This window comes from Lissotriton vulgaris, chromosome 4_1 (genome assembly GCF_964263255.1).
Source record: "Lissotriton vulgaris chromosome 4_1, aLisVul1.2, whole genome shotgun sequence".
Taxonomy (NCBI): Eukaryota; Metazoa; Chordata; class Amphibia; order Caudata; family Salamandridae; genus Lissotriton; species Lissotriton vulgaris.
This window is the reverse complement of record NC_141691.1, coordinates 1,717,060,999-1,717,081,453: the sequence shown is the minus strand read 5'-3', so window position 1 is coordinate 1,717,081,453 and position 20,455 is coordinate 1,717,060,999. Positions and strand designations below refer to the sequence as shown.

The 20,455-nt window shown below is 48.0% G+C and overlaps 1 long non-coding RNA gene across 1 annotated transcript in view; it reads left to right on the top strand.

The window, feature by feature from the left end:
• Positions 1–20,248, top strand: part of LOC147724440 (uncharacterized) — a 29,065-nt gene extending 8,817 nt beyond the window's left edge. The window contains exon 2 of the long non-coding RNA XR_015309915.1: positions 19,823–20,248. This is a non-coding gene — a long non-coding RNA (uncharacterized LOC147724440). The remainder of the gene's footprint in view (positions 1–19,822) is intronic.
• The last annotated feature ends 207 nt before the right edge of the window (positions 20,249–20,455 follow it).

Here is a 20,455-nt window from a genome sequence, read left to right as displayed (position 1 = left end):
TTAGACACTACCAGTAGATATTCAGTAAACAATGGTTTGAGAATTCCTCCAAGAAAGGAAACCTCTAATTTCTGCTGGCAAGTGGCTAACTCAACAATAGAAGTAGTTGACCAATAAAAACGCTTAGGAGTGATAATAGACAATAGAGGCACATTCAGTTCACAAAAAAGAGGTCATCAAAAGAGGAGGCAACTCTATTGCGGCAGCAATAAAATCTATCAAACATAAAACTACTGGCCCAAGTTGTACTCCCCTTCTACAAGTCTGGCAAGCAAAGCTCATTCTGGCAATCACTTATGAAAGTGAGTGCCTGAGGGGAAGAGATTCCGCCATATAAAATAGCACTGTCTCAAGAGTGGCCAGAATGATTTTTAATCTACCTTAGAATGTTTCGCCAGCCCAAATAAGGTTAGAATTCGACCTACAAAGCCAAGAATTAGCCCGCAAAGGAGCTTATGTCAAGAGCTAGTACAGAATCAAAAGGGCTGAAGCAGAAACACTGAATTCCTTCCTTTGAAATGAAATACATCGTAAGTGGGACTGCGCAGCTATTAGCTATCTGACAGCATCAAAAGAGCGCCTGGGTCTGGAGGAACTCTGGGCGGCCTCAGGGTCCTACCATTGCTTTAAACAAATTGTAAATAAGACAGTGAAAAAACTATCCCTAGTAGAGGACAAGGCGGCACTCACAGAAAGAACCCACGGATGGTTTGTTGTGCAAAGTTACACCAAATCCTCTCCGCAATCTTACCTAGATTTCAACAGGAGGAAGAAAGGAAAATATATTAATTTCCAAATGGGCATCTTACCATCATTGCCGCACCTTCCACCTTGGAAACGATCGCCGGGTCAGACAACATGTTGTTTATGTAAGGAAGCCAGTGAAAGTGTATTACACCTTTTGTGCATCTGCTGAGAACTACAAGCGGAACGATGTCAATTACTGAAGCCATTCTTTGTAAGCAAGGGGATAAGAACATGTAGACAAACTGTGATGGCATGCTTCGGAGGAGGAGACTTCAGCTAGCGTGTCGCTTTGTGCAATATATGGAAGAGGCAGGGGAGAAACTGGGTCGGTTACAGCAATTAACACTCACTTAGGGTGCCCCTCACCCGGATGACATATGCTTCAGCATAACAGTCAACAGCAATCTGCTACTGCCTTTGGTCATAAATGTTAAATGTTAAATGTCGTATACTTGTAAAGCGTACATCTGCCCCAGCAAAGGGGCGTCCCGGCGCTGTATACCGCTGGGGAACCCATCCTGGCTTTCCCTGTGAGATGGTCCCTCCTGGGCATCTCCAGGGTGAAGACAAGCATCCCCCGGCGCTGATGGGGCCGTTAGTAGAGATTAAGCAAGCTATTGCCCAGAGTTGCTGAGTGGGACCCATGGTTGGAGTAGGCACCGAGGCGAGAATTATCGAGTCCGCTGACCATGGCCCAAGACCCTCCCGCATCGGGAATCGAACCCTTGTCCCGGCCGACCTCTGCTCCCGGGTCTGCCGCCTCTAACCAGTGAGCCACACCACTCCACTGTAACTAATTATTGTACATTTATCTCTTCACTGAGGACTGAGTATTTGCTTTATCAAATTTTAAGTCTGTACTGTACTAGACAACAATCATTGATATTTGGATCATTGATGTTAGCATAATACACAGATGTTTTATGGAATGTTATTTTTAAATTTGTCTTAAATCATGAACTTTGCATGCTAAAACTTTTTTTTACTTTGTCAATACCTTTAAAAATCTGGGAGTTGGCGTTTTGGCGCTGATGAAGATGGCAGCTTAGGAGAGGAGCTCTGCTAGATCTGTGACAAGAGCCCCTACATAATCCGTAACAAACGAGGCAACCGGCACTGCAGAGCCCATACCGCACCGGAAATCGTGCAGAACGAGCGCTGTCACCCCCGCCCGTTCTCCTTTCAGACACGGCGAAATCCGAGGCAAGGCCCAGTTAAAGTGGGCGAGGTTGGAGTTCGCGCCTCGCCAGTGTGTATCCCCACAGGCACGGGAGACACTTGGAGCCGTGTCCCGCTGGGAATACTCCGAGAGACATCGCCGCTCCCTGCCTACCGTGACAGGAAGGCGCAGAACTGGGGTGGTTGACGAGCACAGCTACCGGCGCTGGGAGGGGGCTGCGACGTGCCCAGCTCCGATCACTGGGTGCCGCCGCTCCCTCCCACTTGACTCCAGAGCGGCGTGGCGAACCCAGTGCCCTAAGGACAAAACAGCCATTGCAACAGGGATAAGGAACAGTGTCCCCCCCTGACCATCTCGCCCTCTTCCCAGGGCAGCAATGCGACCCAACCATCACTTGTTGGCCCAGCCATGCACGTAATACTGTGAACCGGACAGACAGAGTATGCGGCGCCTCCCTGGAGAATTAGCTCCACAGTAGACACAGGCGTTATTAGACCCAGCCCTCCACGTCAACTACTATCGCCAACTGGAAACCAGTGGCTTTAGGGTCCCACCCCACTTGTCCCCAAAACCCCTCTCCTGGATCTTAAGCTCCTTGTGACTGAGCCAAGACAGTAAGAGTGGGAATCGACGCGACGCAGTTGCTGGGCCCCCGACAATCCTGCTGCCTTAAGGCCTGCAACTGGCAATCACTGCCCCTAAGAACCCCTAAACAGTGCAATACCCCATGCCCATCCATTCCTAAGGCCAAACTGTCGTGACACACAACTGATCACACAGGACCGATGGCTACTGGGTTCCTGACATATTATCAGCATCTAGCATTGGAGTGACCTTTGGGACTGCCTGACTCTACTGATCCTGATCGATTGAAGGGGCATCACAGGAGGCACTATTGCCAGCTGCTAAGCGGAGGTGCTGGGGAAGCTACATCCCTATAGTGGTGCTGTGGCCGGCGCCAGATGGAAAGATACTAGCGCTTTGGTGGCGGGGCTCCCCTGACACTCTTGGACCTCCAAGAACCCCAATTAATTAAGGTGCCGCTGCAACAACTATCTGCAATCCAGACAACAACAGTTACTGACCACCAGTGTCTCCTGTGTGACGGCGGCCGGCCCATCCAGCGAGGTAAAAGTCCATTGGGCAGGTACACGTCGGCTGGAAGATACGCAAGCGACCCGCTCTTAAAACACGGTTGCTTGCCTTCTCCCCACGATGAAATCCAAGGGAGGTCCACCGGTACAGACTAACAAACTGGACAAGTACACAGTTCCCAAACAGCTAACACCTGAAAGCGGGACTTCAAGTGACCCCACGAATGACCCCGGGCCTTTACTGAGCTCCATAATGGCGGCAATCCAGGTCCTACGGGCAACACTAGAAACCAAAATTGATAAGGTCTCCATAGAGATGAACCTGCTCCGGGCCGACATGAATAAAACGTGTAACACAGACAGAAACAAATATCACAGAGCTCCAAGCCAAGACTCGGAAACTGGAAGAAAGGGTCCAACAACTGGTTCACCGACATCGGCAAGTGGCCTTTAAGATGGAAGACCAGGAAGGGAGAGCTCATCGCAACAACATGCGGGTGGTTGGTGTTCCGGAAGGAGCAGAAGAGCCTAGTGTAGAACTCTTCCTGGAAGAATTGATATTAAACCATCTCAAACCCAAACTACACTCGGCCTTCTTCACAGTAAAGCATCACATAGGGCCCCCAAGACCGCCTAAACCAGGAGCTGCTCCTAGAACAATCATAGCCAAAATCCTCAACTATAGAGCCCGGGATGCGATCCTGCAAGCGGCTCGTCTACATTGGGACCTCTGGTACGAAAATGCTACCAGCTGGTTCTTCCCAGACTTTACCCTAAAAGTCCAACAAGAACGCTGCTCCTTTGATGGAGTAAAACGGGCTCTCAGAGAGAGAGGCATTAAGTACATGATATTTTTTCCAGCTAAACTCAAAGTGGTGGCAAATGGTAAATCCTGGTTCTTCACCACCCATATGGAGGCTCAAGCCTGGTTAGATGAAGGTGCCACACGGAGAAAGAGACCGGAGAGCGCCAGTACCTCGAGAGATTCTAAGGCGAGTTCGCCGAGCTCCCAAGAGGGTAGAGTAGAACCCGACGAGAAGCATGCGATCCGGGAGATCGAGATCCTTGAGTCCTGCGGCCTCATTGACTGGCGGAGAATGATCCTCATTCTCGATGGGCTCCAAAGCTAAGTCTCTACGCACCATTCTGTAACGTATAATATTTGATCTTTATAAAGGATAGAGAACGATGGGAGTGCTGGACACAGCGAGACTGATATCAAGTATTAATGCCTCTTTCTTAGATGGGGCTAAAGCTGGGCTCTGGGGCGCTAAAGAAGGGTCCACCCCACGCCCCTGTAGTAGTTAACAAATTCATTGGGGTGACAGGTGCTCTGCTAGTTCGGGATGCGGGCAGTTTTAAACCCACGCAGCAGGGAGGGAGGGGATATTTGGGGAAATGTTTCTTTTACTACTTATCCCTCTTTTTCTCCTTAATTGGAAGTGGGGAAGATACAGTATGGGGGGCTGTTGGGTTGCATTTGTACAATTGTTACTTGTTTTGAATACACATCAATGGACATTGTTGGACTTTTCGCAGAGGAACTTATACACTATTCCGGACCAAATGGCTACACAATGGAGCAAAAATGTTCAACTATTGAGCTGGAATGTCAATGGGCTTAGAGACAAAATTAAATGCAGTGTTGTCCTGCAATACATTAAACGGCATGCCCCAGATGTTGTTATGCTTCAAGAAACCCACCTGGTTGGGAACTCCTGTAAGGCGCTTAATAGGTGGGGTTACAAGATGGTAGCCCATGCCGCCTTCACAACTAGTTCACAGTGCGTAGGCATTTTTTTAAAAAACTCCTTTCCCCTAGCCGTGAGCTCAACGTTTATAGATGATAGAGGTAGATATATTGGAATCACGGGTTCTTGGGAGGCTACACTCTCACACTGCTCTCTGTTTGCATACTGCCTGGCCTCCATAGCACCACATTTAAAACCTAGGCACTATTTTGCTTTCCCTGCCACTGGCATAATGGTGATGGGAGGGGATTTCAATTCAGTTGCCTCAGACACACTGGATAGACACCCGCCACAGGAGCTTGTGGTCTCGAACAGGTGGCTACCTGACTTCCTAGACGCATTAGGACTCGTAGACGGGTGGAGAACTCTTAACCCAGAGAAAATCCATCATACCTTCCACTCTGGGGCCCATCATATCCTTTCCAGCATTGATTATGTTCTGCTTCCCGCCTCACAGGCTACGTACCTTGCAAGGGGAATCTCGGGTCACTCCCCGGTTTGGGTCCAGATCACACTCTGCCAAGCGAGGGTTGGGGATGCCCTGACGAACAAACTGAGGGCACGAGGCTATCCAGCAAAACTTCTAAAACAGTCCATGAAGAGAGCAAGATGGACCCCACGGGAACATCTCCTGCAAAAAAGAGAAAAATCTACCGTTGAGATAATGGTCTGCGTCTCCACCTTTGGTCCCCACACCAACCCGGTGCAGAAAATAATTCGCAGTAATTGGCACTTGATTGAAGAAATTCTACCTCACGTCGGCAAACCTCTGTTTGCTCTAAAAAAAAACAGAAGCATTGGCCAACAAATCTCGTCCACAAGAGGTGTCACAAAAAAAGAATCACAAGGTACCCTCTTCAACATGGGCCCGGTCATGGGTCACCGCAAATGTGGCACATGCTCAGTGTGCAACCTGACGACAGAAGGAACCCTCTTTACCGACGGTCAAAAATTTTGGCGCCATAATAATTTCACCAACTGCAAGACCAAGTACGCAGTATATGCTATAACGTGCCCCTGTGGAAAGGTTTACATCGGTAAAACAACCCAGGAGGTGCGCCAACGCATTATCCAGCACAGATCTAGGATAAACAATAAAGTTCTGACTGCGCCCCTGGTATCCCACTTCCTGCGTAAAGAACATTCATCTAACGATCTAAAGTGGACAATCCTATCAAACATCAAGAACATACCGGGAGCGGGAGGGGACCCCGATGTCCGCCTCGCTCAGAAAGAGGCCTACCTCATTCTGAGGTTCAACACTGCTATGGTGGGACTGAATGATCTTAATGAATTGAGTAATCTCTAGATAGCCTGCCTGCATCCGTTGTCTGCTTTTGCTGCCAGTCGCTCATGTGCCTATTAATATCCTCAGTCCCGAACGTATTGATGTACCCACAACGCCTGCCTCCCCCTATATGATCATACAGGGGCCAGATTGCCATAAACATATGACACCTTGGAGTGACAATTCAGTAGATATACAATGCTCCAGCTGCCCTCCTCCCGAATCATTTCCTTTTTAGTTTTATAATTGCACGTGTGGGTGTCAGGGTCCCAGCGGCCCACATGCTAACGCATCATGCGTTAAAACATTGGGACACGCCCCCTACTCACTCGCGTCACAGTGGACTACAAGTCCCATCTCACCTTTGCTAACGCATTACGCGTTTAAAAGATCGGGACACGCCCCCAACTCACTCGCGCTACCTGTCCAGTGCAGCTCGGGTGCTTGATGTGAAGACCGATTGAATCGCGAAAAATGTAAGTCCCGCTCCATCACAGCGTTACTAATAGAGAGCCAGTAAACGCCTCTCCGGCCCTTTACTGATCACCGCTTCCCTTTGTCCCCACAGTTTTCGAACTACAGCGGCGGCTGCCGCTCGAGTTCGTGCACAGTAACGAACGTCTACCCAACAAGGTAGGAGCCTCTTTTACCTTTGTGGCAGCGATAGCTACATGCGCAAAAAACTAACTAGGGCGCTTGGAGTTTGGTTTTTGATACTTAGTGTTGTTTATCTCCCCAGGCATAATCCCCGTAATTCCTGATTTTACGCACATCGGCACCCCTTACACTTTGTAGTGTTGTATCCATCAAGGTACGTGTCCACCTTCCCTTGATCATTTGGAGGCCTACGTGTTGTATATGGCAAAGTGATTAATTAGGGTTTATATCATCTTACCCACAGGAAAAACCCACAGAGAGTTTCCTGACATTACAAGTATAAGGTACCCATACGTGTATGTACAGTGTGTCAGTTTCAGTGAGGTGGTAGTCAACATCCTATTGATACCATTTTTTTAAATTCACAGCAACAACGACCCCCAATCCTTGTCCTGAGGAGAACCCTCAACTTATTCTATGGGTTCGAAACGCGTCGGCGTCCTGCTCCACCCAGATACTGCAAATATTAGGGCACAATAGGAACAGAATTCGCACAAATTCTACACTTCTGCTTAGTTTTTTGTGTGTTCCTATTTCGTTGTACCACATGTCAAAATTAACACATATCTAGTGGTGGTGGAAACAAGTAGTCTAGTACTCCATTTCTCTGTCCACTTGTTCAATTTTTAATTTAGGATTGGTGCCTCAGCACAACGTTATATTTTGAGGCATAGCACAGTTGTTTATTGTAATCACAATTATTATATGTGTACATTGTAATTTTATGTATTGTTTTTTGGTTTCAATGCATTTGTGTACTTTTGTGAATGTGGTGTGTATCCTTTGATGCCAAAAACGTTTCAAAAAAACTTTTCTATAAAAATATAAGTGATCAATCACAAATGGGTTGTCCGCCTAGCAATTACTTATACTAGGTGTGCATTTGTTTGCATTTATTCAGACTGTCCGGCACTTTCTTGTGTTTGGTTTATAAGAGTGGTCCAAGCCGGTCAGAGACAGGACCCAGCCTTTCTCTCTTCTTTGCCCATCAATCCATGGCACCTCTGAGACCCTAAAATTTGGAAAGCATTATTAGCGGCCATAGACACGTATTTCCAAGATAACGAGGGGTCAGTGAACTATGCCCAAACCCTGTGGGAGGCGTTGAAATCCGTAATACGGGGAAAGGCGATGTCGCTCATAGCTGGTGCAAAAAAAGAAAGACAAAAGGAGATTGTGGAAATGGAAGTAGACATTGGCAGGTTAGAGGAGGACTTAGAGGCTGAGGTCACACAAACAAAACTTCACATACTATGTCTCAAACAAGATGAATGTAAAGCTCTAGTGGCAGACAGGGCCAAATCCCTTGGGAGAGAAAAGATGGGAGGTGTATACGACCTAGACGATAAAGCATGGAAACTAATCGCCTGGCTCGACAAGAAGGAATGGGTGAGAAGATTAGTGCTGTAACTAATAGGGGCCGATAACAAGTCCATTACCGACCCACAAACTATTGTAAACCAATTTGCCACTTACTATAATACGGTGTACACAACCAGCTCACCTCACACAGAGAAGGATTCACATGCCCTGCTAAGAGACATTGCACTCCCAACCCAGTCCAGCAATGATCAACAATTTTTAGATAGTGCTTTAACACACCGCAAAATAGCACATGCAATTAGAGCACTGCGCTCCGGGAAAGCCCTGGGCCCCAACGGTCTGCCCATCGAACTCTATAAGGTCAAACCAGACTAGGTGGCTCCATATCTAAAAGCCATCTTTGACGAGAGCAAGAAGCTGGGGACATTACCATACGATCAGAAAATAGCTACGCTGGTCACTATTCACAAAGAGGGTAGACCTAAAAGTGATTGTGCCTCTTATAGGAAGATCTCTCTCTTAAATGCTGAGCCCAAAATCCTGGCCAAACTCCTGGCTGCCCGCATAGTGAAGGTGATCGGAGAACTGATACATCCGGACCAGTCTGGCTTTATGCTGCGAGCCCCACACACAAGTCGTGGTTAATAGCAAGAAATCAGTACCAGTTATCTTTACCCAGGGTACTCGACAGGGCAGCCCCTCTCCCCTCTCCTTTTTGCCCGTGCCGTGGAGCCCCTTGCGGCATGTATTTGTCAGGATCCTTAAATAAGAGGCCTGCGCTGGTTGCCCACGTGGAAAGACTACATCTCCTTATATGCTGACGACTTCCTGCTATACTTGGCCTCCCCGAAGAAGTCTTTAATATGTGTACTAGACATTATGGCGATCTTCGGCAGATATTCCAGATTTTTCATCAATTGGAATAGATCCCTCTTATACCTCCTCAGCGGAGACCCCCAACCGCACCAATAGGTTGCCCAATCCAGATCAACACGTCAGGCTTCAAATATCTGGGAGTCTACATTACGGTAGACCCCAAACTCTGCTATACCCAAAACCTTCTCCCACCACTGCAGAAGCTCAAGCGAGACATAACTATCTGGAAAGTCCTCCCGCTCTCACTTGTGGGCAAAGCTGCCCTATTTAAGATGATGTCACTTCCCCGCTTTATATGCGTATTGCAAAATACCCTGGACCAAGTCCCAGCAGAGTACTTCAGAGAGATCGAGAGCCTACAAAGGGACCTGCTATGGGACGGTAAACCCCTCATTTCTCTGACCAAACTTACACTTAATTGATACGATGGAGGGATAACCTCCCTGATGTCAAAAAATACTATTGGGCAGCACACCTCGCAGCTGTTAACCAAGGAAGTTAAGGTAAGATCGATGATCCCGGATATGCCTTGGATAGGTGGACACTGACAGGCGGGAACTACAATAGGGTTTTATACTCCAAACCCAAGCGGTACCCTCTGACCAGACCTACATTACACTTGGTCCGAATCTGGCATGAGGTCACCAAAACTCTAGGCTGGGAGCGAAGGCTCACTCTAGCAACCCCATTGTGGGACTCCTACTCCAACTTTGTAGCTTGTGGAAATCAAAGGGATTTGCTAAATGGGACCTTATTGGAATCTCACAAATCAAAGACACGTGGGACAAAGAGGAAGTGAAGTCCTTTACTACTTTGCAACAGCAATATGGGTTGGGTGCTTCAGAACGGTTTAGGTATTCACAAATACGTCACTCACTAATCTCCCAATTTCCGACGGGCTCCTCCCCTCCCGATACCACCCCTCTAGAAGACAGACGATTAGACGGGCATTTACCCGAAAAAGCCATCTCACTGACCTACAAAAAACTGATCAACAACATGGCAGACTGTGGGAGCGCGGGCTTAACAAACAGGCGAGAAGGCTGTATATATGATCCAAAAGAAAGTGGTTTATTTGTAGTAATGGGAATATTTAGCGATACAGATGATTTATGATCCTGGTTTTCTTCTTCTTCTGAACTGCTTGATGAAACGTGGCCAATTCTAGGTGTTCCCGACTCCTCTTCTTCCGACAGGATGGGGTCTCCCCGGAGGCTCATAGAAGAGAGAGATAAAGGGAGCCGTCAGTCACTCTGTAACGCTTTTGGTTATAATAAAACCGGTCACCACACCGTAGGTGAAGGGAGGCTGAGTTAAGAAAATGTGCTCGGAGGAGGGAGGGTAGGAAATAAGGTAAATCATAAATTGTGTGGGATGCTATCAGGTTCGTGGTTGGGCAAACATAAGAGGGACTGTGAGGTGCCAAGAACATGAAGCTGTGTTCTAGTCGTCTACAAATAATATCGGGCAAAGGCAATGTAACATTCAGGTAGTTAGATTCTGCTACCCACCTCCCGCCTCGAGTATAACAACTCTACCCGCTACCCTCCTCTACACCTTTCCCAATGCCCAAGTCCCCGGAGTACGCCCCACTCACCGGCTCCGCCGCAACTCTCTCCGTGAGTTGCGGCCGCTCTCCAGCCTCCTCCGGCGGGTACCACCACTCCTCGGTCCACCGGTCTCCCGACTCGTCGTCGTCCTGGTCCACGGCAGGCTCCGTCTCCTTCTGGAACTCCACGGCGTCCTCCCCAGGCTTTCTCCGGCGTTCTGCGTCTCTTCCTCCTTGTCCATCCTCGTTCTCGTTGCTCCAAGAGACCGCCTCCTGGTCTATGTCCCTTTTCATTGGTTCGTGCTGTTTCCTTTCCGGGTCTCCTGCGCCGACTTCCAGGTCACGACTCTGGGGAGACAGAGCATACGGAAGTGTCAATCGGCCCGTCTCTATTTCCTTCAAGTCCCAAGATGCATTAGGAGGTAAGGTTGGTGATGCCGGCTCGTTCCAATCACGAACTTCACAGGTATGGTCGCCGTCTCTCTCACACAGACCCACTAGGGGCGCTACGTGAGAAGTGGGTGAGGGATGGCATTGAATTATATGACCAGGACTGGCAGGAGGCGGTGTCCTCACCTAGAGTAGTGGCGATTTCGGCCAGGCTGAGGCTCATCCAACTAAAAATTTTGCATAGGATTTACATCACAGGACCCACACTGGTCCACATGGGAAGAGCTGACAATTGGAATTGTAGAAGAGGCCGTGGGCAGATAGGAACATTCTTACATATAATATGGGAGTGCGAATACATACACATATATTGGCGTAGGATCCACAATGTACACACAAAGATGTGCTCAGAATTACAATACTCCCAAGAGCGAGAAAATGCCTCCTAAACATATGGGAACCCACAGACCTAAATAGACATCGCACACAATGGGCCACACTTGGGTACATGCTGGCCAAACGAAACATAGCACAACTGTGGGGAGCAACACAGGCATCCAAAGTAAACGCTTGGAAAGAAGACCTAGACTGGTGCATGTTTAGAGAGAAAACTGTCTACACAACTCGTGGTTGCCGCAAAAAGTGGCCCAAGATCTGGGACCTTTGAAACTCCAACAGAGGAGGTATTTGTACCCCTCCACTCAATATTGACCAGGATGACTCCCCCACCCATAGCGATCCCCCATGGCGTTCTGGAATAGATGATTGTTCATTGCTAACCTCCCAAAATGTACTATAATGTGTTTCCTATTCATCTCCACTGTATACAATATAACGATGTATGTTAATAAAAAACAATAACATTTTTTTAAAATTCCTTTAAAAATCTCAGTGACCATACATTGGAATGCACTGGCTGCCGATGATAGCCCAAAAGGCACCCGTGTAAATTGAAATGTTCCTTCAGTCGCAATAAAGGCTGTAAGGTGTTTTGAGCTGCTGTGTAATCTTATCTGGAGGTATGCGCTTTTAAGGCCAAGTTTTGGAAAAAAAATTGCATCTTTTAAAGTGGAAACTAACTCGACATTATTTGGTTAGAAGAAGGTATCACCAACAACGCATTCATTCAGGGAGCTTAATTCCACACAGAACCTTATCTTACCATCAGCTTTTTTAGTGAATATTACTGAAGACACCCAACTAGATGCCTCAACAGGTTCAATCACACCACCTTGCAACATTTCATCTATGAGAGACTTTACCTCATCCCTAACCACTAAAGGGACTCTTCTAAGTTTGTGTTGCACTGGTAATGCATCTTTTTTAAATAGAATCTTGTGAACATAACCTTTAAGTTTACCTAACTCATTCCTAAAAACAGTACTAGCCTCCTGAAGTATGTCATCAAGGGTTACCAGCCGGTGCCCAACTAACACACTCAAGGGGGACAGACAAGAGATTTTTAGGCAAATTGTGGCAGTCTGAATATCATAAGTCATACACAGACAATCCAAAATATACACATATGCAAATAATGAATCAAAAGATAAATAAGCGAGGGGGAGGAGCCAAGATGGCGACCGGAGCGGACGTGTAGTCACCCGGCTCCGCCGATCCTTGAGCTCCGCTACGAAATCCTGTTGTCCTTCCTGATTGAATTCGGCGGCGGATTGTGTATGGGGACGAGCTGAGCGCATGGACCCGTTTTTGACCTCCTAGCGTGCCCGGGTCCTGGGGAAACTCGAAGTACGGTTCCCCGCCCCGGACCCTCGCCTGCACTGCCGCTCGTTGTCGGCTCCTGGGGATTTGATGTGGTCCGCTCAGCTGGGTAGCGCAGAAGACTCCGTGGCGGCGCCTTTACGAGTGAGGCAGTCGCCGCCGCACTACAGCTGACATCCAATGCAGATTGCGCCTGGACTGGAATAGCCGAGTTGAGAAGCCCGTGGACGGTGCTTCCCTTTGTTGACACTCCGAGTGGAAGGTGATCGGCGCATGGTGTCCGGCGAACCAGCACAGCGAAGTCTACTGACTTTTCCCCACTGCCCAGCCTGGTGGGGAACGGCTGATGGGAGGTGTGCTCGTTTTGCCTTTGGTACTGGCGGTGTCGAGGTCTCCTGGAGATACTCGCCTATGCGGCGCCCCCCCCCAGCTCCACTATCGAATGCCCGGCGCCATGGCTCCCTTTGTTCTCCCGCGACCGGAGAAAGTTTGTACACTCCTGCCTGTAGACAGCCTTGCCCTGCCGGCGCGGGACACCGACTTGAGAACACCGGTGCAGGAACTCGCCTCAAGGGAACTTCGACCTGCAATATCCTATGGGACTATCCTTGCCGCCCTCCGTGAACTCCGCTCGGAGATGTATGATGGCTTCAAAGCACTGGATGCTCAACTGGACGCCATGTTGACCACCGTGAATCGCGAACGCGGCGTCTGCCCCCAGCTGAGTGAGAATCTGCCTTTGCCACTACATGATGCTACAATGTTTCACCATGCCTGTGCTGATGCTACACTTGCGGTTGCCTCTACCGAAGCCTACGGCTTGCAGCCCTCCAGTCCCGTGACAGCTACATTGTTTCCCCTTTCCTCCGGGCGTGACTTCTTGCCGCCTGCACCACCGAGTTTATTTGGGGACTCAGCGGAGCAACTTTTGTCCTACATGTCGACTTCGGACTGGTGGTCTTCACCCCTCTCCCAGTGGACTCTCTATTCCTCAGTGGCCTTTATGGACTTATGCATGGAGGACAAAGGAACTTATATCGATGGTCGGTGGCCATTTTGGGATCCTGCTGCGTCTTCTTCTTTCAGGCGGCCATATTGCCCTGGTGTACACTGGGGGAGAGGCTCTCCCGGGGAAGTCTGTGGGAGGTTACATCCACGATCGGGACAGGGCTAGGCTGCTCTCTCGCTGCTGATTGATTTAGCTGGCTGAAGGGGATGGGGTTGAAACTGGCTAACGTGTTTACTGGGCGCACGTCGCATGATGCTTCTCCACAATTGTATTGTAAGACTATTTGGTTCTGTTTTGACTTCCAGGAATGCCGATGTTTATGTTGTGGGTCTCAGTGAAGGGTCGGGATCTCCGGGCGATTTGATATCGAGTGGGCTCCTCCCCCCCCCTTTTTTCTTTTTGGGACGGTAGATAGATTCGTTCTCTCCCACTCCCTATATCAAAGGTATTAATGTTCTTTTTCTTTTCCTTCTTTCTTACTTCTTCCTTGACTATATTTCGGGTTTCACGGGGCGACAGGCACTCTGTGGGGGGGGGGGCAGGCCGTAGCCTCCACAATGTTGCAGGGTGGGTGGGGTAACTTGACATAATCTTAGTTCTATGGGCCTTCCTTTCTATTTTCTGCGCTTTGCTTTGGTTCGACTCCGGGTCTGGGTTGGGTATGGTAGGGATGGGGCGACGTTGTTTGGGGTGCATGAATGGTAGTAGATTGTTTGCTTCTGATTTGCACCGCCATACTGTACTGGATGTTAAACCTCCGTTGATGTTTTCAGATATAACGTCGCCTACCCGTAGTGTGAAGTTACTGTGCGGACTCGAATCCTCTTATTATTTTATCTTCACTGCCTTCTTTTGATGAAAACGACAAAAAAAAATTTGAAAAATTAACCTTCACTTCTCCTCTCCCCCGGTGGCATGACTTTTCAAATGTAATGTTCATTGCTTGCTACTCTGATTCACACCCGCGGGGGGACTGTATTGCTTGCACTTGTGCTGATGACGTACCGTGGCCGGCCTAATGGTTGTGGGCCCGTATTTGTTCTGTTATTCAGGCACAAAAAAGGTTTTCAAAAATTTAAAAAAAAAAAAAAAAAAAGATAAATAAGCATTTAGTGTATTGAAGTCAACAACGTTTGGAACCCTATTGTAATACAAGTTTCATCCTCAGGACAACAAGAGATTGCCTAAAAATTACATATATACAGAATGCCCACACTGTGGGGTTATTTTGCCTGAATACACAATTAGGGAAAAGAGAGGGAGGGGGGAGGGAAAAAACAACAAATTAGAAACATATATGGCATGTCAACCATTCATTGCTAGTAATTAGGTGTGCCCTGTAGGACCACAGTGGTGCCAATCTCAATAAGTCGTGCAAATGACCCAGAAGAATAGAGGCTCCAAAAAGCAGTAAACCTAATTTGACTGTGCATGCAAAATAGAGAAAGTGACAGCCAAAGAGGGTAAAAGCGTGTGTATACAGCGCTAGCGATGTAGTCAACAGCTCTGTGACCGAGCATGCAATCATAACGATATCACAAGGAATAACAATCACAACATGGGCACAATGTATTATTAAATCCTTTAAAACCGTGTCGGGGAATAGTAAGAAGGCCTATCAGGTGAGGTGCGAAGAGTGTAAGGTGAACCTCCACCATACAATTGAACGAACTATGCTGAGCTTACCCTGGAACGCCGGAGTAGGCTCGGTGAGGCTCAGGGGTGGACAGGGGCACCTTTGAATGCTTGTGTGATGCTTTTTTGGCAAAGGCAACTGTCCCCCACCCCTGCGCCGCTGCTGGCCTCCAACCCTTTGGTTTCTATGGGTACATCTCTCCCAACCCCAGTTGGGGAGTCACCGACAGATACAGACGATGAGGAAGGGTCATGCGTTCTTGACGCCCATCTGGCTCTGCCGCCGAGTTACCGCAGGACAGTTCGGGCATGCTAGACCCGGATGAAATTATCCATCCGCTATCTGCAGCCAGGGCGCCTGGGGACAAGGTGGAGAAGTTTGAGGCAGAACGCCTCAGCAAACCCTTGGAAAAAGAGGCGAGAGGTTGTCTGCGGGGGGAATGCCTAAGACCCACACTGGAAGGGAAGGTGGCCTTAAAACCAGAATTAGACTCTAAAATGGCCACCTTCCTGGCGAAATACATGAAGGATCCTCGCAAGGGCATTGATGGTTCCTGGCGCTCCAGTCAGGATAAATCGCTAGATGCAATAGGGCCTAGCACAAAGACCCTTGTTATGGTGGGCGAAGTGAAGGTGACAGGCTCCGCCATATCCCCCGACGTCCTGTCGAACTGGGCGCAAAGGGTGGTCATCTTCCTAGGAAACGCCAATTGCGCTCTATCGACTGAACGCTGGCGGTCTCCCCTAATCAAGTTGGACCCAAAATTAGGGGATTTGGCCTCGTCGGAGGCAGGTGCTGTGGCACAGGGAGGTCTCTTTGGAGACCTTTATTAAGGATTTAGGTACATTTGTGTCCACCTTTACCTTCCTGAACAAAGCCCAGTCCATCATAAAAAGGGTCTTCCAACAGTGTTTCTCTCAAGGGACAGTTTCTCTCCCGGTAGGAGCTACACGACCGGCCGTGGTGGTCAGCAATTCACCAATAAGGGTCAAGGCTCTGGGCGGGGTCAGTACAACACCTCCGCCAACGACACAAATTTATATCCCACCAGAGGACCACGATTCAGAGGTCGAGGTGGCTTAAAGTATAACACCGGCAATGGTAATTCCAACGGTAAGTGTTATTCCTGCAGAGCAGGTTCAAATTGGTGGCCGGCTAGCGGCCTTTCAATATGCTTGAGCAGAAATTACAACAGACGTGTGGTTCTTACAAAGTATTTGCGGTTTCCACATAAAGTTTTACGATCATCCACATCAATCAGGGACTCCGCGCTCTATAATTTTTTCAATGCCAGATGCTCAGCTGATTGACGAAGAGGTCTCATGGCTGCTCCACAAAGGTGCCATTTGTCGATCAACTCGACACCCTTCGGGTTTTCTCAGCAACATTTGTCTAGTGGACAAAACCGATGGAGGCAGACATCCGGTAAACAATCTCAAAGAATTCAACGGGTGGTTGATTTACCATCATTTAAAGATGGAGGGCATTCATCTCCTCCGAGATGTTCTCCTTCTGCATGATTGGATGGTCCGTTGGACTTCAAGGATGCGTATCTTGTAGTGCCCATTCACCCTCCACACAATCGGTTTCTACAATTCATCTGGAAAGATCAGGTATTCAAATTCACTGCCCGTCCATTTGGTCTTTCATCAGCCCCCTGGTGTTTCACGAAGGTGCTTCATCCAGCGGGGGAGTTCCTTCGGAGTAAGGGTATCTGGATGATTGTCTACTTGGACGACATCCTACTGATGACCCAATGTCCTGAGAAATTGGGCTTTCAGCTTCAACAGACAATTTCCTTTTTGCAAGGACTGGGCTTTGTCATCAACAGAGACATGTCAGTTCTCACACCGTCTCAGAGTGTGGTATTTCTCGGACTCAATCCGTTCCTCTTTAAGTCTTCCATCGCAAAAGATGGCCAAGATTCAGCATGTACTGCGACAAACGGTTACCAAGTCTCAGACCTCCCTTCGCCAGATTGGCAGGGTGGTGGGACTCTTCTCCTCTTCCATCCAGGCAATCTTCCCGGGACCTCTTCACTATCGAGCCCTAAAATGCCTCAAGGTGCACCATCTCCTGAGAGGCATGTCCTACGACAAAACGTTTCCTCTCGCAGCAGAGGTAAAAGAAGAAATGTCCTGGTGGCTTCCCTTTATGGAGGCCTAGAACGGTCACGCACTCTTCGGGTCGGTCCCAGACCTTGTGATAGAATCCGACACCAGCAGGTCGGTTGGGGCGCCAGTTGTGAGGAGTTCTTCACAAGTGGCGCATGGTCATCAGACGAACAGGAACTACACATCAACTGTTTGGAGCTTCTGGTGGGGTCCTTCGCAGTACGCTGCTGGACCAAGGACTCAGAGCAGTCATGTGTTCTACTAAAAATGGACAACGTCTCAGCGGTTCGATACGTCAACCATCTGGGCAGTCCACGTTCCCGAGCTCTGGCGAACCTAGCAAAGGAATTTTGGGATTACTGCCGGGCTACCATGTTTCTGTGACAGCTGAATACTTACCGGATCAAGCCAATCAGGTAGCAGACTCGCACTCCAGACACCTACGGGATTACAGCCAGTGGAAGATGGATGTTCAGGTTTTCCATTGGCTGAACGGCCTGTGGGGTCCTTTCTCGGTGGACCTGTCTGGTGTAGCCTTGATCACCAACTTCCGCGTTTTTTCAGTTGGAGGCGGGACCCTCTCACGGAAGCCACGGATGCATTCCTCCAGGATTGGAGTCAGGAGAAGGGCTATGCGTTGCCTCCTTTTTTGATGATGGTGCAGACGGCAGCCCAGCTTCGCCCTCAGAATGTGAAGCTGGTGGTGGTGACACCGCTTTGGAGGTCACATGTTTGGTTTCCGGTTCTTCTGGAACTTTCTTGGGATTCTCCAATCCTACTCCCCCGGTTTCCTCACCTTTTTCTCAATCCGGATGGGGAGCAGCATCATCTCATAATTCAGGATTCTCTCCGTCTCATAGCATGGCGGCTTTCCAGTGACGCTGGTCGCTCCCAGGCCTTTCGAGACCAGCTGAAGATCTCTTATCCAAAGCCTGGGCTAACAGTACCGCAAAGCGTTTTCAATCCACTTGGACTAGGTGGGTGCGTTGGTGTCCTCGACGGGACTTGGATCCCCTGGTCGCAGGCGTCATTCCCATTCAGAATGTTTTGGAGGAATTGGCAACAGATGGCCTGGCGTACCGCACTATTAATGCAGAGCGTTACGCGATTTCGGCGGCTCACTACCCGGTTGAGGGGGCTCCAGTTGGGGAACATCCTTTCGTGTGTAGGCTATCAAGGTGATTTTGACTTTCGTTGCCCCCAGAGCCACACTACTCGATCCTTTGGGATGTCAATATCATTCTGAATCTTTACCTGTCATGGCAGCCTAACAAATACCTTTCTTTGAAAGAACTTTCGGCCAAGTTGGCCTTGCTTCTATGTTTGGTGTCTTGCCGTAGAGTTTCTGATGTCCGAGCATTAGACATCGCAGCAAGAGTTTTTTTCCCGGATGCGGTTACTTTTATTGTGGGTCGAAGTACAAAATCTGCGTCAAGAATGATTTTTTGCCCAGCTTTTTCAGACGTTCCAAAGCTGTCTGTTGTTCAATGCCTTAAGGCATATGAACATTAGAAAATAAAGAACGCGGTCACTGTTTAGTTCTGCCTCTTTTTTTATTTTGTGCACAATCTCACCCTAAGGTAATTAATCCTTGGGTGATGTATGTACTTTTTTTAAGTAATACAAGTTACATCACTTTTTTAAAAAAAATTCTGAAAACAGTCTGGGGTTTTTTCGCCGCCATACAAAAAACATAAATTATTACATTTACTATAAACACTTTTTACAATCCACAATTGAAATACAATTATCAGTTAGACAATACATTTAACACAAATTTTTTTTGCAAAACTTCAAGTTTGTACCCTACCAACTACTTATGCTACCAGGCCTACGTTATCCTGATTCTATCTAGTCTAGGGCTGGTCACGCAAAGGCAGAAAGCTTGATATGCATATGAAGACATGACGTCGGAATTGTGTCCTCTGGGCGAACGAAAACTGCCCAATGCCTTAAAAAAACACACAAAGCAGTCTCCTCCACCCCCATAGCCATTTGGGTACGATGGGTCATGCAGGAGGTAGGTATCGACACTAAGCTCTTTGGAGCTCACTCTGCCAGGGGTGTCATGGCATCTAAGACTTTTTCGCTGGTAGCTCGTTTGGAGGACATGATACGCGCCGCGGGTTGGTCCTTGAACTCCACCATTAAGAGGTTTTATTTTAAGCCAGTTGTGGACGTCGCACATTTGGTGGTAAGTAAGCTTTGAACTAATATAATCTGAGCCTCCGGTCCTGACATAGAATCAAAATTTGCATAGCTTTGTAACTGTAAGTTTCTATTCTATTAAGGACACAGAGGTAAGGATTATCCCTCCCAGATCACCTTCGGGGTGCGATCCCGCCCGTACTGAAGTAAGTAATAAGGTTTTGTTTTTATCTGGGAGAGTTGTGCATTGCTGAATATGATGTAATGTTTTTTCTTGACACTGTCATGTTAGAGTGTATATCTTATCTTTGGAACGCCTAAGCTGTTGGTTTTTCCTTTAGGGAATGACGGTTCAAAACAGGACCAGTAATGAGTTGGCGTAACTCACACGAAGAAAGAGGAGGATGGCACAAGATGGACGCCCTATCTATCCTTCTTGGACACTATGAAAGGACTTATGTTGTGGATCACCCTTATGGACTGATGGGAGTTGTAGTTTGTTTACTCTGGAAGTTGCATATTTTTTCTTGTCAAATGCGTTTTCCCTGTGTTTATGGGATATAAGCATTTTTTGGCTTTTCTAGGCTGCTGAGAATTTGTATAAGGATAAAGCGCGGAGAAAGAAAAGCATAATCCTCGCCTCCGTGTCCTTAATAGAATTGAAACTTACCGTTACAAGCTCTGCATATTTCGATTCTTATGGAATGATGTACAAAATGTGAAAAGATACTGTAATCTGCTTTCAAATAAAAGGCAATGTCAACTTATCAATGGCTAAAGGGTAAACCATGGAACGTAGGGGATACGAGATATTACAGCAATGTGTGAGCCATAATATTTGGTATCCCCATAGTAAATGATGTTGGAATGCAAAAGGAAGGGTGCTAATTTGACGAATACTGTGCTCACCCATCCAACATTAGGCCACGTCATATTGAATCCTTGTAAGTTCTTACCCGAGAAACATCAGGGAT